We start from the raw sequence: 24,583 nt of genomic DNA, 5'->3' as shown, positions 1-24,583 counted from the left end.
CATTTTGAGCTCTTTTTTGTAACTATCTCTTTTAGCCTTAATATTTTAATTTAAGGCGAGATTCCTTTCCAGAGTACTAACAGTAATGGCTCCACCACTGTGTACGGACTCCCCACCCCTGAAAACTCTTTTCTTCCAATCTCCCATGCTCCCTCAGATTTTTTTAAGTCCCTTTTATTCAGCACATTTATCTAACGCAGTTGTTGGATACAAACCCAGCAATCTGGCAGAGCACTGCTGGGAAAGCTGAAAAAAATTAAAGCATGGTTGAGGCTTTTTTTTTCCTTCTGTATCCTCTCCCACCAGCACGCTCAATGTGTCAAGGCAGCCTCAAATCAGTGTATGTGTAAAGCACTCTAAGTAATTGATTTATGCTGCAGCAGCAAAAGATCAGCCTACCACCAACAGGCCAGGCCTAAAGAGCAACCCAAAAGATACTGAGGTGAGACAGGCTTTTCTACTGAAGCTCCTGAGCTCCAAAAAAAAAAGTACTTGAGCATTTGTAAAGAGCAAACCTCCCTAATTTGATCAGGCAAGGAAACGCCAGGTCGGGTTTTAGTCACCCCTCTACGTTGCTGTAGCAAAGTAGAACCAACTCAAAGGAAAAGTTAGCTGGCCTAAAGCAGGGAGCAAAGACACTGCAGGGGGAATAGAGGGTCTGATCCACTTCCCCATTCCCCCAACACGAAAATAACTGAATTTTGCATTTTCATAAACTGACTGCATAGTATAAGAAGAGTTTAAAGAGATGGAACATGACCTATCCCCCACAATGGGACAACTCCATTCCACCACTCCTCTCCAAATCATGTGAGAGACTGGATCTCTTTTCCTCCTTGCCTGCCAGCCCCCAGCTCTCCATCCATTCCAATCAAAACTGTTTTGTGGATTCAAACACCATTTTGCAACTGCCCAACTTTCAGCACATTAAACACCAAAAAGAGAAGAGCAGGGTAAATTTTTAGAAGTGGTTAGCCATCATCTGGCTACTCATAGAGCTTTGAAACTTTTCAGACTGAATTTGGGTTACTGAAGCCTCAGGTCACAGATAAATCACTTATTTCAACTACAGTTAGATAAAAGCCACATAACATTGCTTCACTGCACAGCCCCTACTCTACCTGTCGGCAGGACACACGGACACAGGCACACACAGCAGCTGCAGGTGCATGAACACACCTTACATCCATGCGCACATGCAGCACACATGCACCAAAGCATGTGTATGAAAGGTGTGCCCTTCTACTGCCTTGACTTTTAACTTCTGGTGCAGCTGCTTTGTCTGCCAAAGACTAAAAAACCCCACATCTCTATACAACAGGGGATACACAAAAGTCCTCCTTCTCTGCTTCCAGTTCATCACCTCCACCCACTGCTGCTCATCAACACCCCAGTGCCGCTGGGAAAATATACAGTTTGATCTTCTCCTCACTCACTGAAAGCCAAACAAGATGAACTGCATTCCCCCCACCCACAAAAAGGACACCTAAAAGGACAGTGTCCCCCAGACAGTGCATGGGGACAGCACAATTTGCCAAGCCTGAAAGAATTCCAGAGTCTGTCTACCAGCCAGGGAATGGAGCAGCACCGACACCTCAGTATGAACAGCTTGGTCTTGGAAAGCTAACATCTGTGCATAGGCATTGTCAAAAAGGAGAGGGGGTGTCAGCCAGGCCTTCAACACCTGGAAAATGCTGGCCACAAACACACCACCACACTGAGCTCCCTGGCAACTGACAGCATGACTGCCCATCTTTCTAAGAATTTTCTGTAGGACTATCTAAAGGTCTCTTATCCTAACAAAACCATCAGGTTTTGTTATGGGGAATGTTTCTGAAAGCATGGCCTTTTGCAGTAATGTAATATGGATTCAAGGAGCAGCTGAAAACATAACATGCATAGCAAAGACCTGCTTCTCTTCTTGCTACTGCAAAATGGTATACAAACACACTAATGTCCAGTAAATGCAGAGGCTGGGAAGTGTGGTTTGCTGGTCCAAAACTCTTGGCAGTCACTAACTTGGGTCTGTCCCTTGATTCTGCCTTTTGTAGTTAATTCATTACTATTGGTAGAGAAAGGAGAAAATCAGGTGATTATATTTCCCAGGGAGACATTCAATTAAGTCAACAAGGCAACTAGTTTTGAAAGAATGAAAGAAAAGCAATCAAAAATGCATCAGCCTAGATGTACTTGCTCAAACTCCTTGCTACAGACACAACAGAAGTGAAAAGCTTAGAAAAATTGTAAAATGTTTTAAAAACAGCTCAATGTAATCAGACCCAACCAGCCCCATTACATAAGGATTTCTTTTTAAACAATGGAAAAGAGCTATCTTAACATACAACAAACCTTCAGTGATGCAGATTGCAATTTTGGATTTTGCTGTCATTTATTCCTGTTAACTGCACACTTTTGGATTTACATTTTCTCCATCAGAAAAATAGTAATATATTAAATATTACAAAACCAGAATAAATTGACTAGAAGTTGGATATGACACTGCAAATGTCCACCTAGTCTAGCTCACCAAGTGGTAAGTGATACTAATTACAGAGAGAAAGGAAAACAAAAGGTCTCGCATTACTTCCTCTCCTATAACAATTAGTATAAGCTATTTTATCCAATAGTAAATTTGCAGGGAGCAGACAGGTTTTATGTCTTGTAATAAGATAACCAAATTACCAGCATTAATAAGTAACATTAGTATCAAATATATCTTCCTATTTTTCACACTGCACAAAAAGTCAAAATGCTGTTTTAAAAAAAGATACCAAGAAAACAGTAAATTGATGAAATCCCAAATCAGGTTCCAAAATTTTTGCAAACCAAATGCATTATTCCAGTGACACAAAGTACATGTTTTTAAAGGCACCTTTAAGTGGTTTCTTGCATTTAATAGCACCTTTTATGGAGCATTAAGACCACAAGCCTACAAGCATCTATAACAACAGGGCTGCAGATAAGTCAAATTTCAGGGATTTCTAAGGGAAAGTTCCCTTGCATCTTTCAGAAAGAGCTGAAGGGCTGAGCTCCAAGACAGCTAAAACAGGATATGAGGAAACCTGTAAAAGAGGGGTGGAGGGGGGAAGAACTGTTTGACCCTGCAAGATCTTGCTCTTTTGATTAACACATACACACAGGAAAATGAAGTAGTGGCAGTGGGAGGAAGAAAGATCAGAGAAACTAAATATAATTGCTTTGGAAGGGTGCCAAACTTCACAAATTACCAGTTGCTAGTCTGTACTCAATACTGACATAAAACTGTCAATCGCTCTCTAAAAACCATTTTGCCTATAAATTAGTACCACAGTCATTATTTTTAAATCACCTGCAGGTAAAAGTCAAGTTTACCAAAGAAAAACTGATGGCCAAAAACAATAACTTTTTCTTTAGCTTCACTATAAATGAGCACTATATATATATATATATATATATATATATATATATATATATGAAAAAGGAAAACAAAAAAAAGAGGCCAGCAGAGATCAAGTTCAAGTTAAAAGTTTCTTACTCCAGGCAACCTCTTCCAGCCAAGCATCAGTAATTCTAGATCAGGGAGTTAAATTCCCACAGGACTTTTTCAGTGCTCTGCAAAAGTTGCTACAGGACCCAGCTCAGTAAAAACCCCATTACAACTTCTGCAACACAGACTTTTAGCATTCTGTGGATTTCGTTTTGCAAATAATTTTTTTAAAAACTCTTCTAACTGGACTGTCAAGTACCACAAACAAAATACTTTACTAAGTTCAAAATTACTCTCTGACACAGCCATAGAAGTACTGTGTGATTTGCATTTCTATGTTTGAGTACTTGAGCAGTTTCAGAAATCTGAATTTAATGGACGTGCACCAGCTAGAAAGGGGCACAGACCAATCCACAGAGAACCCACTGAGGCCTCCTCCTTCCCAAACTCACAGACAGACCTGGACTTCAAGCCTCAGTTTGGTACTTTGTTCTTGTCAGTGATATTTATGTTCAAGGCTGCATTCGGAAAGTGCCAGTTTGAGAAATATAAGGGGTCTTACCTTTGCAGTGTCTTTAAAAAAGCTGTAAGGATACAGAGCAGATTAGGCCACGTTTGCCTCTCATTTGCTGTCAGCTGTCAGCAAAATGAACAGTCAAAAGCCTCTGGAGCAGGCTGGTATTAGTCAGCTAGACTTGAATTTCCAGTTCTTTTACATTGCTGTCTATTTTCCTCCATTAGGTTAGCCTGTCCTGCCCTGGTATCAGATTACAGGGAGCCAACATTTATAGCACCTTGCAAAACAGTCGAATATATCACATACCTAAGTCTGCCTATACCTGCTGCCCTCAATGCTTAACCCTTTCTACCAACAGGAGAAACATTTATTCTGAGTTAGACTGTATCACCTACAAAACATTTGCAGCAGAGGAGTCCTTTTTCCTTCTTACCTCACAGCTTATGCGATGGAGTGAGATTTCATTTTAGGAACTGTGGAAAACAGGCAGGCTCCACCAAGAACAGAGGCTCCAAGATGCCCCCAAGAACAAACCTGCACCTGCAGACCCTACTTCCAACAAGAGCCCTGGCCTGGAAGCACTTGAGGTTTATCTCAGCAGGTCTGAGAAGCCCCAGTCCCCATTCTAGGTTCAAGATCATGTAATTACACCGATTCCCTGCCTCCCCTCAGGCCCTGCTGCTAGAGCAGGGGCAGGCAGGTGTGCTCTCAGCACCTCATTGGAATGGCACAAGGAGAAGGTGTTTCCAGCCCATGGCTCTCCCAGCAACACTGGCTTCCTTCTGCCCAGCCAGGACGTGGCGCTGCCCTGGGCTTGGCTGTTCCAACATCTCACTGATGGCTTTTAGCCCAACTTCACTTTCTGGAAGGTGTCCTGCTAACCCTATTCTCACAGAATAGCACCTACAACTTAGACAGTGGCAAGTCAAATCCTGCAATGCTGAAACAAAAGGAGCAGCGATTTCCCTCTTTATACAAGATATATGGCCACCAGCTGCAGTGGTTGTGCTTCAGAGGGACTACACAAAGCATTTTGTGTTCTTGTATAACAGGTGCCTTATATAGTATATAGTATATATATATATATATACATATACATATATATATACATATATATATACATATATATATATATACATATATATATATATACATATATATATATATACATATATATATATACACATATATATATATACATATATATATATACATATATATATATATACATATATATATATATACATATATATATATATACATATATATATATACATATATATATATATACATATATATATATACACATATATATATATACATATATATATATATATATATATACATATATATATATATACATATATATATATATACATATATATATATATACATATATATATATATACATATGTATACATATATAGTATACAGTGCCTCATAGTATATATGAGTGTGTAGCTTTCCTACACACTCATCGTGCATCTTGGACCTGAACAGAGTTTTAACAAATGAATATGTATATTCTTACAACTCATCCAGAGTTGTTCAGGCATCCTCCTTCTTGGGACCAGTAGTGCATTTTGTTAAAGCTGAGAATACAGGGTGATAGACCATTACACTCTTACAAGCAAGCTAGCTCAAGAGAGCAGAGATGAAACACACAAGAAGAACTTTAATCACATACTGCTTTAATTTAAATCTTTACTTAAGTAACTTTTATTCCTTTAGATAAGAATCACGGACACAGTCAAGGCAAAGCAAAAAAGAATAATGGCTAAGAGGGCTTGTAATGAGAAGCAGTACAGCCCATACCACAAAGCACTGGAACTAATACTTATCTGTAAGCTGTGTAACTCAGCACTAGACAAGCATTTTGGTCTTTGAGAGATTCTACTCATTTACAAGAACACTTTTATTTATATTTAAGCTAGCACTGTGGTTAACAATCACATGTGAGTAAAATATAGATACATATTTCAGTCTCATTTATAAAGCTCATCTGTTAAAACATGTTTTTGCAAACCATGCCTGAAGCTTTTTAATCTATTTGCCACAAAGATCCTCATTCACCTTTACCCATAAATATAAGAAATTAAGTACTCAGCCACACATTTCCAATGGTTATACCACAGGAATTGATCAGTGAGAACCTCTGCACCAGGCAAGAAGTCACCTGTTTTCTACAATCTGTGACCAGTCAGAGCACATATACAGTACCCCAACATACACCTTTCTCTAAACATCCCCAAAGGTCCATTTTGTCACCCATTCAGTCACAACAATTGAGATTACTTACTTTCAGAAGTTTTTTCTGAAATAGTTTGATGAGTGAACTAAGGCAAGTAGTCTGAATTTTTTGGTTTTAAGGGTTTGGAGAGTCCAATACTATTCCTAACACAGGCAGGGATTCACTCATGATGTTGGGATGGAAGAGACAAATCTCCATCAGTATATCTCTTGGAAAAATTAATGCACATCTCCTACTGTCAAAATCACAAAGCTGATACTTGCACTGAGGTTTTGTATAGATTCAAAAAACCCCAAAAAGCAACAAAAAATGCCCAACCCAAGAAAAGGTGACAACACCTCCTAACATTTCACAAGCAGAATTACTTAGTTCAAAAGTCTGTAGAAATGGCAATGAAAGGTAATTTAAGAAGAGGTGCAAAGTACCAAACCATACCGACAATCAGGCAGACTGATAAGGAACAGCTGCACACAGGGAAGTCTGAGCCCTCAGTCAGACTTCTGAACTCCCTCCCACTAACCACCAAGTCTCATGAGTCTGGGGTAGTCTTTTTCACCGTTTGTCCTTTCTAATATAATTGTCTGGAGTTTTTTAGCACAAGAACATTCAACCTAATTTTTGGCTTAAACAGATTTTTTACGGTAGCTCAGACAACATTTATGTAGGCCAGGGTAGACCTGGTCTCTTAACCAAGACCAAAACAAACCACATCTTTAAGAGAGTCTCCAGAGACAAGAGATTTGTTACACCTTTCTGAGGTAAAATCTTCTGATTTCCAGTGTATCATAATTTACAGATCACTGTGGCTGCAACTCACATGTCACCTTAAGCCAACAAACAAATATTTGAAATTTATTGAAAATTGAGGGACGTAAGCTTTTCAATTCACAGGTAGAAGGGTAAAGGCTAATTTGGGTTGGAAGGCTGTAAGTCTGTATTTTCCCTCAGCATGAGTCACAGCTCTGAGCTGGGACGTGCTTTCTGCATGGGAAATTTGTACCAGTGTCACAGCTCACCAAAGAGCAAGACAAGAAGGATCAAAATATTCCAGATATGCTCAAGTAAAAAACAATAGGTAAGATCTGCACCATGCAGGAAAGGGAGCAAAGTCACCTGCTGACCAGTTTGCTCTGAACTCAAGAAATACTTTCAAAACATTAGCTTAAAACTGAACTTGAGATTGGATACAACTTTAAGAAAGTACCGACACAAACACAGCACTGAGACATGGAGGGAGGGACATGGTCTTGGTTAGAAAATGTGAATATTACATAGCCAGAGGGACTTAAAAAACAAAACAAAGGAAAAAAAAACCAAACCAACAAAACCCAGACCTTAGGCTCTTGCTGTAACTTGTTTGGTACACAAACCACCTTGTTACTAGACAGCCAACTACTTATGGGTGTGGAGCACATAGCACAAAGAGTTCTATGTGCAGGTTATACCAATAATCTCAGTGTAGACACACTGAGTATCTCCCCACTGTATGTGGAAAAAAGCAACACAATTCACTTGTCTCTAAACTTTCCTTCATCCCTGCAGAGAAGCTGCAGGTTTGAGCTTTTTATCTCCAGACTTGGTCATCATCTCTCCCTCTTTCTCCCTACAAGCATCTTCAGCATTACTCACTTGTTGTGCTTTAAAAATAACATTTTGAGAGGCAAATGCTTCTACACTGTTCTTATTTCACTCTTGCACATGTTTGTCTCATTTCAGCCAGCTTTTCAAAAGGCAATCATTACCTTACAAGTTCCAAGTCAGAAATTCACTGAACTGTGCTGTTTTCACAGAATCACAGAACTCCCAGAAAAGCAGAGCAGAGGAGCAGAATCATACCCCTCACCCTGCTGGCCACACTGCTTTTGATGCAGCCCAGGATGCAAGTGGCTTTTGGAGCTGCAAGCACACATTGTTGGGTCACACCCAGCTTTTCATCCACCAGTCCTTGGACTTAAGAGTATGATGGTGTCTTTGCTTCTTAATCCTGCACAGTAAGGGTCCAGAAACAAATGCCTTTTTAAAAACAATGCCCTTCACCTATTTGTTCAACATTTCCCTTCCTCAAAAGCTGCTGCTGGGTAAAATCAATGAGGTACTACTGAAGGCTGACTGAATTGGAGAAGCTGCATTAACAGTATGAAGAGTACAGAGGTTTCTGCTGTACTGAACATCTATCCAGGACATAAAATGTTATAGACTCAATTAATTTAAATGTCTGCAGGAAAAAAAAAATCTTAGTTAAAGAACCAAGTGGAGAATATCTAAAATCATGCCTTTAAAACCTCCTCATGGTGAGAGACTGCTTACACAGTTGTACTGGAGAACATTCACTCAAGACATAATTAAAAGTTAGCTTTTTGGGCCTTTAAGCTCCCAATTTTAATGCACTCTGAAATGCAATATATTCATTCCAGGTTATTCTAAAAATGCATATTCTTCATGATGTTTAGCATAATTACAATAATAAATGCATTAACTTGCAGCTATGCAGAACAAGACAGAAACTAATATTCCCATGCCATTTGTACATTTTTCTTTTTACAGATCAGTGTAGCCTAAATTCATGTTCTAAAGTATTTGCATGGGGTGGGATTAAGAAGGGAGACTATTAGTCTGGGGAATTTCAAACTATTGAACTTCTATTAAGAGAATATAAATTATCTTCTGGTCTGTTGTTAGACTAACAGTTCCCACCATGGGGTTTCAAACCGTGACAAAGCACTACTTAAAGACCAACAAGATTAAAATAAAAATGCAAAAATATTTTTCTTTAGAGTGTTATGGAAAAGGAACAGGGTCTGCAAAGGTCCCTCCAGGGAAGGCAGTGTCTGGACAGGCCAGTATTTCTCATTTCGTAATGTCTGGGGAAGTGTACACTGAAGCCTAAGTCACTCTTACATGAGCACACACCTGCTCCTGGGAGACACAGACATTCACTGCTAATGAAATGAACTTGACACAGAATTTATGAGTGTTGCATGAGAACACCTACGGAATCAGTGTACTCTGGAAACTTTCAGAGCTCCCACCAACCAGGTGTAGAGAAATTCAAGCCCCACTTCTTCCTCATTTCACCATTTAAGTTCCCATGTCTTTTGCAGAACTAAATAAGGCATCAGAGGTGGCTGCTGTGCATGTGCCTGTGCCATCCAGCTGCAGCCCCCACCACGGGGCTCTGTGAGCCAGTCTATTCCCCAGCTGTGGGGGGAAGAAAGGCAGCAGGCAGACTGGGGGGGAACCAAATCACCTGAGCAAAACACAAAATCGTCCCATCACCTCGTGCTGAGTTGTGAGCCCAGCTTGGTGTCATTCTGGAAAAGGAAGCAGCACGATCTCACCACAGCCAGTGGCTCACAAACCTGGAGACCTCTTTCTCCCTCCCCTCAGCTCTGCAGGGTGAGTAATACAGACACTTCAGCATGCACTTGGCCCCCTCTCTCAGACCTCATTGTCTGAATGGGGTGACTGCACAAGTCCACTCACACTTCCCAAAAGAGAAACCCTAACAGTGTCATACACAGAAGGGGAATTCAGGAGACATATTTCTCCTGCAGCAGCTCTTCCCCACTTTAACCCAGGAAAACAGAGCACAAGAACTCTCCACAAGGAGAAGATTGTTCCTACCTTTCCTTCATTCTAAGAACCTCTAACACTTCCAGAAGAAAGGACTAAGATTGCTCTAAGTTTTCCTTATAATGAATGGGAGCAAATGTAGATTCCATCTCCTGAAAATGAAGGTCCTTCCTTAGGTCACATCTGACTTCTCTAAACTACCAGGAGTTGATGCAGGCCCCAGTGCAGAGAACCAGAAAATGGTTTGGATTGGAAAGGACCTTTGAAGATCATTGAAGTCCAACCCAAATGCCAGAAGCAGAGACATCTGTCAGTAGATCACATTGCTCCATCCAACATAAGCTTCCAGGGATAGGGCATCCACAACTTCTCTGAGCACCCTGTACCAGTGCCTCTCCACCCTCATTGTCAAAAATGTCTTCCTTGTGTCTAATCTAAATCTATGCTCTTTCAGTCAAAAAACATTGTCCCTTTTCCTGGCACTACAAGACTTGGTAAAACAACTCTGTCCTTCTGAAAAGTCCCATCTATACACCGAAAGGCTGCAACAAGATCTCCCTGGAGTCTTCTCTTTTCTGCACTGAATTACTCTCTTGGACTCTCTTTGCAGGATAGCTGTTCCAGCCCTCTGACAATTTTCATTTAGGTCTCTGGGAAAACAAACATTCCAGCTTTTCTTGCAGCACCACAGCCTCATCACGCAAGAAGCTCCTCAGAAGACATCATCCTTGTTATGAAACCCACAAATTATCATAGGAACCAGAGGCAGAATGTTTTTAATGTATCACTTCTAACCTACTCATTCCTCTTCCAGGACAACATTCAACCCATACAGAGTCAGGAGGGAAAAAAAAGGAAAAAAGAAGACAAAAAGAAAAAAAAAACCAATAAAAAATAACAATCCACTATTCACCACAAAAGAAACAAAACCCAAACAAAAAAGGCAAAAACAAAACACCCCAATGAAACAAACAAAAACTATACTAACAAAAAAACCGTACAAACAAAAAACTATACAAACAAAAAACCATACAAAACATCTCACAATAAAGAACTAAAAAAACCCACAACAAGCCCCCCCCAAACAAGCAAAAGAAGAAAACACAAGCGAAAGCTGAGTGGTAGATGGAAGATTAAGTAGTACAATAAACAAGGTAATGCAGAGACAGGCTGCTTTACATGGCTTCTAATCCACCCTTTAATTTATTCTCCACTCTCCTTTCTTTTTTTCATTTCTGTTGTCTAACATTTCATCTGCTTCTGTGAAGTCTCAGTGGTTTACTGTGGCCATAGATACAATGAAATAATATCAGAATTGCGTGGGGGTGGGTAAAAACCCCAAATCTATGGCATTTTTCAAGATGCCATACACTTCAAGCAGTTTTGTGGACGTTTTATTATATGTTCCCCTCAGGGGTTGTGCCCTGCTTGTACCTCTCCTTTCTCAAACACGACAGTACTGAGAACAGTGCTCAAAACCTGAAAGAGAGAAAGGCCAGCAGAATCATGCTGTCGCTGTGAAAGGTTTCCAGTGCAGTTCTGTTAGAAATGTGAGAGCTGGTGCCTTTCACAGCAGCAAAATTCCAAGTTTTGCCCTTGTGGTGCTGGCCCCTGGCTCTGCAGACACCCAGGGGACCAGGAGCTCAGAGTGGTGCCTGCCTCTGAGTGCAGCTCCTCTGTGTATGCAGAACCTCTCATGTGGGCTGCCATGCAGAGTGCCCCATAGCCCATCGCAAGGCAGGAGAACAAACCCTAAACCAACAGCAACAGAAAATCCCAAACCCCTTATGCACCCAATCTTACTACCCCTACAACCTTTCTACTCTTCCCCACCCTGAGGAATGTGACCCTCAGGCTGAGACCCTATATGTTAAAGAGCATATAGTACAGAATCATTTTATCACATGGCAAAGGCATCCCTACTCAATGCTGGCTAGTCAACAAACATACAGTTTAAGAGAAAAAAACCAATATTCTGGGAGCAGCAATGCTGTCAGATGAGGAAGAAAAGATTACCAAATGAAACAAAAAGGCTGAAATGTATGCACAGTTTCAGTTCTAAAATAATTGTGATGTGCAGACTACTCGGTTCTCTAAAATCTAGTGCTGGGGTAGATACTACTAGAGTTCTAGTTTCAGGAAATTAATTATGTTGCAATAACATCTATATCTTCAGAAATCATGCAACTTACATTAAAAAAATTGTATTGTTTATAATAGAAGGTTTTATGTGCTTTTTCTGTGCACTTCCAAAAAGCTGTTTAACTGAAAGCCAGAGCTGTCTCAAAACTACAAGTGTATTGAGATGAAAAAATTAATAATTAAAAAGGGAAAAAAACACTCAGAAAATCACAGATTTTACAATAAAAATTGGTCAGGTAATGTGGCAATTACCTACCCAGAAAGACATTAATGAAATTGCACAACTTGAGGCCCAACCTGCCTATTTTTCAGATCCAGTTAAAAACTCCCACGCTGGGAGCTGTGGAAAACGAAATGCTAGACCTCAGCTCTCGCTGTGCCAGGATGACTCCCATGGCTCTTCACGCTTGAGGAGTTCAAGTCCTGCTCTCTGCTGAACTGCACAGACCCTGATCCTTACTCTCAGGTGCCTGAAGAAGGGGCTGTGAGGGACAGCAAGGCCCCGGGCGCACAGCGTGGCACTGAGGAGACAGTTGGTTGCACAATGGCTGCCTGGGGAGGCGGCGCTGCCATCTCTGGTGCATCTGCTCCCCTGCTCGTGGTTTAACGACAGGAAGCACAGCCCGAGATACCGGGCCCAGCCGCCAGCGCTTCCTGCCAGCGCTGTCCCCTGCGTGGGCCGCGGCCGCCCGCCACAAGCAGACACTCCGAGACACCTTCTGAAGAAGCAGAAGAGAGAAAAACAAAGTCAATCAGGCCCCACGTGTAGAAAGCCGGCCAGATGGATGGAGAAAGAAGCAAACAGCTGAAGCGTACTGAAATGTGTTCCCAGAAGGCCACCGAAGCAGTGCACAAAACACTGGCGCCATGTTCTCATCTAGCAGGGCCCAGGACAACAAGCAGGCCAACTGTGGAGGTTTTCAAGTCTGGTCTTCCTCAACCAGGCTTGTATACCACCAAGAAACCAAGTTACTGTACTTAGAAGATGAAATCGTTTAAGATTCTTTCTGAAATCTTCAGATGTGACCTACAATCAATGGGAAAAGACCCATTGCCAAATACAGTACCAGCCTTTTCTACGAAAAGGCTGTCCTAGAAATGGGGACAAGGTTAATGATCTACAGGGCTTTTCCAACACTAATACCTAGAGAACAACACCTATTAGTCTCCTGCAAAATTGAAACCCTGAAGAAGCATTTGGTACTCATGTGGTAAGCACAAAAACCAACTGCTAGACAAAGCACAACTTCAGTGAAAAGCAGAAACTCCAGTACAACTTTAACTTCTATTGTATCCATATGTGAAGCAATATGCTATACTCAGCCCCTCTGTAAATTGTCTTCTATTCAGTCTAAGATTTCCGTATAATATTATCTGTCAGAAAACATAATTTCTTTAGTCAGCCTAAAAACTGTATTTTCAGGCAGGGTGAGAAATTAAGACAGCCTCATATCTGTTCTCATCAATGACCAACTGGTGGTATAAAATGGAGGGAAACCGATATTGTGCTGTTATCAGCAGGGTTGCCAATTAAAGCAACTGGAGACAAGTCAGTCATGTAAGTTGGGAAGTACATCAACCAGTAGATATTTAATTGATTTTACACTATCATGTATTGCTGTGGTCTAGGAGAATTTTCTGCATAAACCTAAAAGCAGTACACATCTTCACTGGATTTCAAGGTGTATGTGACACATTTCACCCTTCACAGAACCAAGGTGTTCCATCCTAACATGGTCTCTGTCCCTATCCCAAAACAGTTCAGAATAAAAATGCCTTTTTATTCTCTTAATACAATAGCCACCTCAAAGTTGGAGGTTTGCAATTCCCTGAAAAAGAATAGGGTAGAAATTCTCCTCATTTCTAACTAGAAACATATTCCCCATCAGGTTCCTCTGATACAGCACATTTTGTCCCTAGCATTCATGTGCTCCCACATGAGTTCTATGACCACTTGGGTTATTCCACAGAACCACACATGTCCCCTGCCTCAAAAGACAAGACTACATCACTCCATGTCACTGAATGCTTCACCACTTCATGCCCTGGAAATCAGAATGAAAGCCCTAAACTAGGACCCATTAGACACTAAGAGAACATTTGCTTCAGCAGCATTTCTGACGTCCACTTAAGACACATGTCCCACCCTTGACAAGTACTCAAGTAATCCCAAGCAGCCAACAAATTAAAAAAAAACAAGATACAAAAAGTAATGGTTGCTCAAAAGCCTTTCTAAACATAAAAGCCTTGCAGCATGAACTGAACCTTACTAAATTTTGCTGGATTGGCAAAAGGAGAACTGAAAAAAAAAAGTATTTTCCATCTCAGATTCCAACAATACTATGTAGCCAACAGCATTTTGCAGATTTGCATCTTAGTTCGTAAGTCACGTTGGTCATATCTTGCAACATGTACTGGCAGGATTCAATGTTTTCCTAAGAAAACTGGGGTGGCAGATGCTGACACTGGTCCAGAAATGGTTTGCTCTCAAGCTAGATATTCTTTTTAACCCTGAAAGTTCATCTGTGTCCAACACAGAACAACAGTTTTTATCACAGCAAACATTTCAAAATTCTCATACATACTTATTTTCATGGTGTATTACTATGGTACTAACTCCAAGCATAACAAACACTAAAAGTAATATTTACATGGAAATTCAAATCTATTACATGAATTACAGATTATTATCTTAGAAATGTAATGTAAGAAGGATAGGGCTAATATAAGAGGGGGAGGGGAATGTTAATTTATAAATTATTTTGAGACACTTAAAATCATGTCATTTTCCAGGCTCTGTATAGTTGAGGCAAAAATGAAAAGGTAAATGTTGTGGTATTTACATTTTTAAAGGCAAAACAAAAATCAGGATAACTTAATTTCTAAAAGACTGAAAATGTACTCCTCAAGACTGCTGCTGCATGGCATTGGGAAGGTACCCGCACGCTCCTGCATTTGTTCATCTGACTCAGTTACAGCTAACAGGAGGAGTGGTCTCCACAGTGGCTTTTCCAGCAGAACAGCTGTGAGTCAACTTGCCTCATGTCTCTGCCCCTAACAGCCCAACTGCCTGGCTCTGGTGTGTTTTTTGGGAAGGTAGGAGGGACCACATCTCACCAAAGCACTGTGAGAAGAGAGGAGCTAAAGCGAAACTGAGCTGGCCGACAACTGCTGACCAGGCTCCCCAGACAGAAAGAAAGAAACTGCCTCTATGGATTTCTATTGGTTTTAACCAGCTTCAGCAGAGGAGAACATGATTTTTATTTCTACCATATCCCTTTAATAAACACCCCAAAGAAGACATTTTCCAGATAACTGAGGAATTTTTTACAGTGCTGACTTACCAAGCAGAGCACAATAACCAGCTATTCTGTTTGCACTACAAGGCAGTACAGTGCAATGAGTTAATAATTTATCATGGCATTGCTCTTGGCAACTGACCATAATCAATTTCTAAAATTCTTCCTCATTCTTACATTTTTAGTCTCAGCAAGAATATGGCGCCCTTAGAACCTCAGCCCTACCAGAACACTTCTTAGCGGAGGTAAGAGGTTTAATCTTCTCGAACACCTGCTTTTCTTCTGCATTGTTTCAGGCTCAGAGCAAAGGTCATCACTTCATTTCAATAACCTGATTTAGCAGACAGGAATAACTAAAATATTTTTAAACAAAGCAAGAAGTTAACACTCTTTCAAAACTGCAGCAATGCAGTTCTCATCCCTGCATTTCCTTCCCCTTCTTCTCAAGAAGTAAAAAGAACAAAAAAGCTTTTATTTGCACATGATCCCAAATTAACAAGCACATAGCTTTTCCTCCCATTTTATATTATCAAGGCTTATTCCTTTACATAACTTTGGGCAATATTTAATTTATTAGTTAACACATTCTTCTTCTCAATCAGAAGCATCCGGCTGTGGTGTTCAGATAATTCATTGGAAAACAAGTTTTGATGTGACATGTAGAAGAGGGTTAAGTCAATCATCCTAAGTATCGCTCACTTTGCTGAAGCATTGTCCATGAAATGTGGTCCATTTCCAAGGACAACTGTGCTACTTCGTCCTTCCCTTTGTTGCTCAATCCCAGCTCTTACAAACTCCACAGCTCCACCACTCTGAAATCAATCCCTAACCTGGTTCAATCAACCAGGCCAGCAACTTCTGTGGCATTGACATCTGGCTTGCCAACTTGGCTCATCTTGGCTGAACCAGATAAGGAAAAGGTTGCTCTCGCAAGCAGCTTGGTCTGCAGATAGGAGGGGAAGGCAATAAAGCATCAGAAAACAATCTATGCTGTCAGCGAGAAAAAACGAGGATGGCAGTCCTCAAGCAGCTGGATGAGTGCTCCTGCCAAGAAAACATCCAGGAATGACCATGCCCACCTCTGACTGTTTTGCTAAAGGCACATTTTAAATTAAATTAGACTGGTGCAGGTTCGCACGCTCACAAAAACGTCGGTCTAGAGTTTAAACTGCAACTTTACCTCAACTAATACAGCTTTACTGTTGAGTCTTACCTAAGGGCAAGCTAAGGGCCTGGGCAGATGCTAAATGAGCTGTTTAAGGATTTACAACCCATCACCTCCAGGAGAGTTCACTATCCGCTAAAAACTTGCTTAGCCCAAACCTCCCTCCTGTGCTCCAGGGCACATCCATGCAAACCGCTGCTGCATGGCTTTAATGGGAAGTGCCACCGAGCCAGCCGGGAAGTTACACACGCTGCCCTCACTTATGAGTGAAAAAGCAGCTGCTGTGAGGCTGAAGAACCTCCAGTGTGCACCTAAGCTCTGTAAGCACCCGGGATGTGAAAACACCAGGGCCAGCATCAAGGCATTAGCATTATTGTCCCATCTAGTTAATAAATACCAGGCTTGCTCACCACAGACAGTGTAACAGGTTCTCTGAAGGCAGTCTCTGTCAAAAAGAAACTACTTTCTCCTCCCAGCAGAGGTTTCACCCCACCTAGAGATCCTCACTTAAGGAAGCAAAAATGAACCAACCAAACTTCACACTGAGTTTTTTTTCTATTTCCCTTTTTTACTGACATGTTGCATCTGTGCAGCATGCATGCATCAGTAGTACTGGGTTTCCTCTCTCAAGGCAATGGGATTTTACCCAGATAGCTCTCTGCAAGTAATAACTGCTATCAACTCTCCCCTCAAAAGCACAGATTTCACATTATCATATATCAATAAATGTCATCACAGCTTTTCTGTTTATCAAGTGTAAAAGTACAAATTAACAAATGCTTCCGAAGCCACCTGAACACATGGCACCCATAAGAGACACTTTAGACACTACAAACACCAGAATCTCTACACAAAATATATCCTACACTGCTTCAAAAGTATTAAACCTTTTCTGCAAATGCCCCTGTTATAATTTAAATAAAAATTAAAATTTGTAAGTCCGAGATCTTATCTTGTAGTTTGGCAAAAGTTTTTCAATATTTCTTACTGTTGAGAATTATTTCTAGTCCAGTACCACTGAAACAAGATTCAATACATGCCATTTGAAGGACGATACTAAAAGACAATTAGGTCTTTATAAAAACAAATGGTAGAATGTTGTATTACATCAAGCATTCATAATCAGATATATGTATTTCAGAAGTGCCCAAATAGGAAAATATTCTGTCAAAAGTAACTTTCTTTCTGCTTTTTTTCTCTGTAAATTCCGTCATAATCCATATTTAAATAGTCTAAATTAAAGGTTCCTGTGTAAGAATCATAGAATAGTTGCTGTTAGAAGGGATCTTTAAAGGTCATCTAGTCCACCCCCCTACTGTGAGCAGGGACATCCTCAACTAAATCAGGTTGCTCACATTACAGCCTGTTCAGACAAATTAAAACTGTGTTTCACTTAGTTGCTTCAAAAACAACTTATTTCATTGTTGCTTTGAACCGATACTAAAATAAATACACTTTTTCACTGAAAAGGACCCACACGCTTGAAAATGCTGCAAGGCATCCTCAGCAAACTTCAGGCTGTTTTTCAACACAGAAAGTTTCATTTTCATTCATATGACTAAACTATCTTTTTTTCTGTAAAGAAAAAAGGTCCCCAAATAGACACTTCCTCTCTACAGTTCCTTCTTCTCTCTTTTTGAAATAAACATTAGTTGGTCTTTTTTAAAAAAACCCGAACCAACAGGATGGCCTCTCAATAGCTCACTACCAAGAGTACCTGGAGCCCTTTGCTGGGCTCACAGAACTCTCCACGAGCTGGTTCAGAGGCACCATGAGACAGGGAAGTGAATTCTTGCAATGTGTGCAGTTTGCAACCCTTGGCCCTCCATGGCCGTACACTTCACAATTATTTTCTTGATAGCTAACACTCTCATTTGCATGCTTAATGTACAGGCATCTGGACAAAGCTTGAATAGCTACAGAGAGTAAATAGTTTACAGAGGCTCTGGAGGTGGGGGAGTGAAGGTACAAAACAGAAAATGCATCAAGAGGACGCAAGTGGATAACGAAACCACCACCTCTGAGTACAATGCCAGGCAAATTCTGTCATCAGCAGACAATGTGCAAGCCCTGGTGCCTTCAAGACAGAGTTTTCATGAAAGCTCTTCCTAAGAGGGTCATCTTCTGGTTGGAAAGACAGCCTCCACTAAAAACAAACCATGTCATCACATACTTGGGAAACTATTCTTGTTAGCTCCAAAATTATGTAGGACAGCACATGCAGCAGGCACAAAGAGGAGGAAACTGACAGTATCCTTGTCAACTTGCTTTTAACTTGAAATTGAGTCTGGTTGGAAGGGCAAGTTAAACATTAATTTTCTGACAGTGGTCAGCACTGGGTATCACAAAGTGTAACTGTAGTTTCACAATCAAATTTTGCTGCTTCTTTCCCTAGCTGCAACTTAAAACCGAATAAACACCAAGATAACTGAAAACTGGAGAACAGCACAAGTGACTTGATACAAAGCTCAGAAGAGCAAGGTAGTTTTCTTCTAATCTGTCAGCTTTATTCACTCTGTCAAAGGATCTCAGGAAAAACACTAGTAATGCTAGAGGAACATACAGCACGACAGAACAATACATGCAGCCATAATAAAAATGTTTCTTTCTTTCAAGAGTAGACAAAAATTTGAATCACCCAAGCTCACCTCTTTCTTCCAACACAGGAACTCAAGAGCTGTGTGGTATGACATTTATACTGAGCCCACCTCAGAAGTCAAACCACTACCACGCAAGAAGGTGAGGGAAATGTGGAAGGAGCTCGCAAGTGAAGCGATGAAACCGTTAGTACGCTAACGGCAATATTGAAGAAGTGCAGCACATTCCCCTCAAAACAAAAAATGTATTTGGTAAATTCACACAGAAATGTTCATGATGAGTTAAATATAGGGTGTTCTAGAAATAGACTAAAATGTCTAATTATAGATGAAGACAGTGACATTCAATCCATCTCAAAGCAACTCTTTCCCACAGTTTCCAACCTATGCACGTAGCATTCCTATTCCTACCAAATTATCCTAACCATATTTTCCCCAATACAGAGAGAAATAAATTTTACACGTAAATTTAGGAATTGGAGGTTCTTTCCAGGCTAACAAAACTACTATCAATTTCACATTGAAGCCTGCTTGAACCTAGTTCAAACTCACACACGACACAAGGGGAGTGATCTCTTTAAGGACAAATAAATGACCTGAGCTCCAGCCCTCTGATTCAACACTGAAGATGGCTGACAGGTAAGGCCTAAAGCACACCAAGGCAAGAATGCATAAACTTTGGTCCCTAGGCAATGGGATCCTCTCAGCACAACCACTGACACACTGACTGCGGGAAGCTTTGCCAAAGGACAAGTTTATATTGAAGAATAAATCATTTTTACCTCTACATAGATTAGCCAGGTCAGGTCAGAAAAGTGAAAATGTCCAGAGCCTTTCACACGGCTGCTGCAGACTTCTGAGAAGCAAAAGACTTAAAATTCCAGTATGTATAGTCTCTGTCAACCACTTTATCTGTGAAGAAACACTTAGGTAAGATTTAAGAAAGCAAGATTTAAGAATGCAAGTAATCTCTAAAACATGTCAGCGGCATTAACATTATAAGCACCATAAATCACTGGTATATGGTAGCAAAGTTTCAGAGCTTATGGTGCAGACTGTAACCAAGGCTGGAAAGGTGAACTCCACCTCCTACCACTCCTGTGCTGAATCACTGTGGTGGGGGAAAGTCCTTGCTCCTTCTCACACACCCAACAAATTCCAGTGAGTTATGAAAACTGTCAGTGAAATCAAGAAAATCTGCAAGCAAAAGCTGAGAAATTTTTGCTAACACCTGCAAGAAGAGAAAGCTGATTTGGAGATCACAGCTTCTCCTCTGACACAGAGGGAAATCCTCAATTTTTCTTTCTTTTCTATCAGCTCACTGAGCACAGTCCTGCCACAGTTCCCTCCCTTGAATATGGCTGTGCCGAAACACACCTCATGTATTCGGCTTTTTTCATACATCAAGTGTCTAAAAAGTAACACACACCAGAGTAGGAGTTTTCAGCAATCCTTAAACATCAGGCTATACCAGGCCGACAACATTCTTCAAATCTGGATGTCTATCTCTTTTTTCCTTCTCATTTGAGGACCAAGACCATGGATTTGACAATTCTAATATTCAACAGATGAGAAAAGAGCACATTAGAAAACCAACACTTCTGTAAAGGCAGGGATCTGGAAATAATGTTCAAGCTAACTGGCATCTGATGACACACCACTCCCATGGCTCTCTCATCACAAACAATTCAAACTGAAAGATCCCTGCCTTGGGGGTGTGGGGGGGAAAGGTGGGATTTTTTTTCCTTTTTTTGAGACAAACACATGCTTCAGCTATTCAAAAACTAACACCATTTCTCTGTACCTTCTAATCCACTTCTTTGCCTTTGAGATCTGCCCAAGCTGTCATCCGTAAGTCTTGGGAGGACTTTCAAATCACTTTTTCCTCCACCACTGCACCACAGATGTGTCCGTAGCCCTGGCAAAGTCCTTGTACAGCAGCAAAAGAGAATGAACATGGCAGCTTTTGCCTTCAAAGAGGAACTGCTCCTCTGTGAAGCCCTGATCAAGAGAAAGCAGCAGTGACCACTTATCCTTTAGAAAACAAAAAGCCTTCTTCCCAAGAAAAGCAGGTGCAGCTTGGGAGATGACTTAAAAAGAAAAACTTAAAACCTCAAGATTTTAGGGTTGGATGTCTCAATAGGGTCTGGTGCAAAAGAAAGGAGGGGAGAAGAGAGATAAGGAAAGGGAGGGTCATGTTCTACCAGTTGCAAGCAGAGAGCCCTAGAATCTGAAAATGAAAGTCACGATGATAAAAAGATGCAAATATATTTAAGAATTTTTCAGAAAAAAAGCTTCTATTACTAACTCTTTTTTTTTCAAGTAATTCCCCTGTAATTTTATCTGTGATTTTTCAACATGTAACGATGTGCCAAATAAATCCCCCAAACAGTTGCAAAACTTGCTGCTTTCAGAAAGAAAAATAAAACAAAATGTAAAATGAAAAGATAGTGAAAACACATTGTACTGTAAGATGCCGAAGAAAGATACGGCTGAACACTTGGAAAACTGAAGACAAGAGACGGCCTCACCCAAAACATGACCATTTACTTAATGGTTGCCTCCCTCTCCCTCCCTCCCCTGCAACTGATCACAGCACTAAGCAAGACTCCATGATACTTCTCAGATACAGGCTCTAGTCAGTAAATTCCCTTGTGCACGACAGCTCAAGTGCCCCCTCATTTAATTTTCAGTAAGAAGATATCAAATTGGATTTCTCAAGTGACAGAGGGAAATATATGGTCCAAAGTTATACACTCAGACAAAACTTCTAGATAACGCTTTTGTTCAACAAAGGTGGAAACAGAGATTCTTTTTCAAAAACTTTGCTAGAGTCCAGAGGTACGTAATTAGGAGAATCAAGGTGATTTTCATCCACTGAAAGTTTAAGAAGCAATTTGACGCACCACAATTACCTCCAAGATTACAACTACCACTAAACCTATTTTCTAATTGGTCTGCCGTGTAAACCGTCACCATAACTTCCATTTCTTAAGCATTTTCAGGAAAAGGTGAGCACCTGCCCGCATAACAACTTAACTCCTTCTATTGTGAACGACACCGCGGCGGCTGCCCTTAATGGCTCTGTTTCGGCAGAAAGAGAACTTCAATTTAAGGGCGCAGAGAATGATCTATCGTCGAGATGATATTTTAAATCTGCCATTTTAAAGTCACCACGGACCGCACCGGCTGAACAGCAGCGGAGCGGAGGTGTTCAAAGCCGCAGCGCTGATAGCCAACACTTTGCCCGAATCGCTCTGGACCGTGCCCTGCTCCATGCTAGCCGAGTCCATGCACACACAGCTTCAGAATAAATAAAATACGTGAATTTTACAGCCCGCTGAGCGGCGGCTGGAGAGCTCCGACCGGCAGCCAGCCCGGCACCCCCGCACGCTGAAAAGGAGACAAAAGTGTAAAACGCAGCAGCATTACAAGCCAGCTGTCACACTCGTGCAGCGCGCTGCTCAGAGAAGCACAGCCGCCGTGCCCTTTGCCCGCAGCAACAGGCACAGCTTCAGGCAGCTCACGGCGCCGCTGCCCCGAGACGCCCCTTTACTCACGGCCCAATTTATATTTCGCTTTTCCCTGCTGCTGCGCTTTTCCAGAAGTTCCCTCTTCCCCGCAGTTTCTCCCGACGGCTGCGGAGCGCTGCCCCGGGCGGAGCCGCCCGTCGAGGCAGCCGCGGCAGCCGCCGCCCGCAGCCCGAGGCGCCGCGTCCCCCCGGCCCTCCCGCCCGCCCGGCTCTCGCTGCCCGGGCAGCACGTACCGCCCGGCCGCGGGGCCCGCGGCGCCGCCCCGGCCTCCCCGCAGCGTCGTGCAGCTAAAATGGCTCCTGTCGAGAGGGGGAAGTTGTGCCCGGGCCCCGGACGGTGACTCACCGCGGGGCCGGGCGGCTCGGCTCGGAACCACACGACACGCCCCGGGGCGGCGGCCGGCGCTCCGCCGGGCCCGGCCCGCAGGTGGCGGCGGGGCGCGGGGGGGGACGGGCCGGCGGCGGCCTCGTGACCCGCCCGGGCTCCGCTCGGCCCCGCTCCCTCGTGTGCCGGGAGCGCCCGAGCCGCGCCGTCCGCTCCGCCCGGGTCCCGCCGCTGCCTCCGACCCTTACGGAACATCCCGCCCCGCGCCCGTCCACCAGTAATAATTGACAGCGTCAATTAGGTTGGAAAAGACCTCTGAGATCATCGTGTCTGACCCATGACCAAAAACCCGCCCGTCAACTAGACCATGGCACCAAGTGCCACCTCCAGGGACGGTGACTCTGTCACCTCCTTGGGCAGCCCATTCCAATGTCTACCCACCCTTTCTCTGATGAAATTCTTCCTAACGTCCAACCTAAACCTCCCCAGGCACGTTCTCTAAGACTGTGTTCTCTCATCCTAAATGAAACGAACAAACGCGTTTCTGAGGAACATCTCATCTTTTCAACCAATATCATCTTACTCACACCAAACTGGTCAACTCCTGAAAAAGAGTGAAACTTTGGAAGGCCAAAATGCTCGGGGAAATTGAGGTAAGTGCAGTATCCAATGGAACAGGGACAAACAGCCGATGCCAGAGCCAGGGTTCCCGGGTATTCCAGTAAATTTTTGATACATCTTCATGTTCTTTAAACAAAGCCTCGTGCCTAGTAAACAACACACTGGAAGCCGCCAAGCCCTCAGCAGTGTAGGTGCTTGGGACAGGCTCTATGATTGCATAGGGCACACTGAAAGGCCTGACAGAGGCGTAATTTTAAAAACATGGCCCAGACGGTGAGGACAGAGCTACTTCCACCTTGTTTCTGTAGTAAAAGGTAAGGTCATGCTCTGTTTGTGGCTGGCATGTGCACTGGTTTCCCACAAATTCCCAGAAAGGCAGAGCCCAAAGCAGCGCACAGGCCATAAGGGAAGGTGTGGCACAGGGACCCAAGCCAGACAGGCACCTGAGAGGGTGCAACAGCATGGCAAGGAGCTGGGAGGCAAGGAAACAGCAGGAGCAGCCTTGCAATGAGCAGGGAAGATGAGAGTAAGAAAAACCTGAAGCTACTTCTAGCAAACACATTGAGATAAATTCAAACGTATTTCAGCAGAGTTGTCTTTAACACTTACAGTAATAATTAACCAGTAGTCCCACAAGTTTTGTGCTGCATAAAACCCATCGTTTTATGGACATTAATATCTCCAATTACTGGTTATGCTTAATTACCAAGAAGAAAATTTTGGGGTTACTTCCAAGTAATTGAGTCCTTGTGACACCTGTATGGCACTTAAAAGCAAAGTTTGGTCTCAGTTTGTTGTTTAAAGGGCAGTTACCGATGTATGACTTTATTAGATGTAGTTTATTATCCTATTTTTGCAGCCTGCTTTAGTGAAAGATCTGAAAAAAGCAGAAGCACACTTTTTATGACTTGCTGATTAAAAGTATCAATTAAGTCAGTGCTGAAATATCTTCACTACAGCTCTTTATCAAAATATGACTTCATTTGTATTTCTCAGTTGAAAAAAGCCCATGAGGAGAAAACACTGTGTCATTATTTTAGTTACTATATATTTTCCACCTCTCACAACAGATGTATATTCCTTCTCTCCAACAAC

General features: G+C 42.0%; 1 protein-coding gene across 15 annotated transcripts in view; it reads right to left on the bottom strand.

Moving 5' to 3' along the window:
- The window catches only part of ELF1 (E74 like ETS transcription factor 1), an 87,725-nt gene that overhangs the window by 43,269 nt on the left and 19,873 nt on the right, over positions 1 to 24,583 (bottom strand). For 3 of the 15 annotated variants that reach the window (XM_074535470.1, XM_074535481.1, XM_074535483.1), the window contains exon 1: positions 22,777 to 22,935. The exons of 4 other annotated variants lie outside the window; for them this stretch is intronic. The gene's annotated coding sequence lies outside the window, so the exon portion shown is untranslated. Of the gene's footprint in view, positions 1 to 19,061; positions 19,241 to 19,792; positions 19,923 to 20,439; positions 22,537 to 22,570; positions 22,712 to 22,776; positions 23,022 to 24,583 lie in introns of those variants that run through there. 8 more of the 15 variants (XM_026793652.2, XM_026793651.2, XM_074535474.1 and 5 more) reach the window with 8 other exon arrangements.

This window comes from Zonotrichia albicollis, chromosome 2 (genome assembly GCF_047830755.1).
Source record: "Zonotrichia albicollis isolate bZonAlb1 chromosome 2, bZonAlb1.hap1, whole genome shotgun sequence".
NCBI classification, from domain to species: domain Eukaryota; kingdom Metazoa; phylum Chordata; class Aves; order Passeriformes; family Passerellidae; genus Zonotrichia; species Zonotrichia albicollis.
This window is presented reverse-complemented; position numbering and strand designations above follow the sequence as displayed.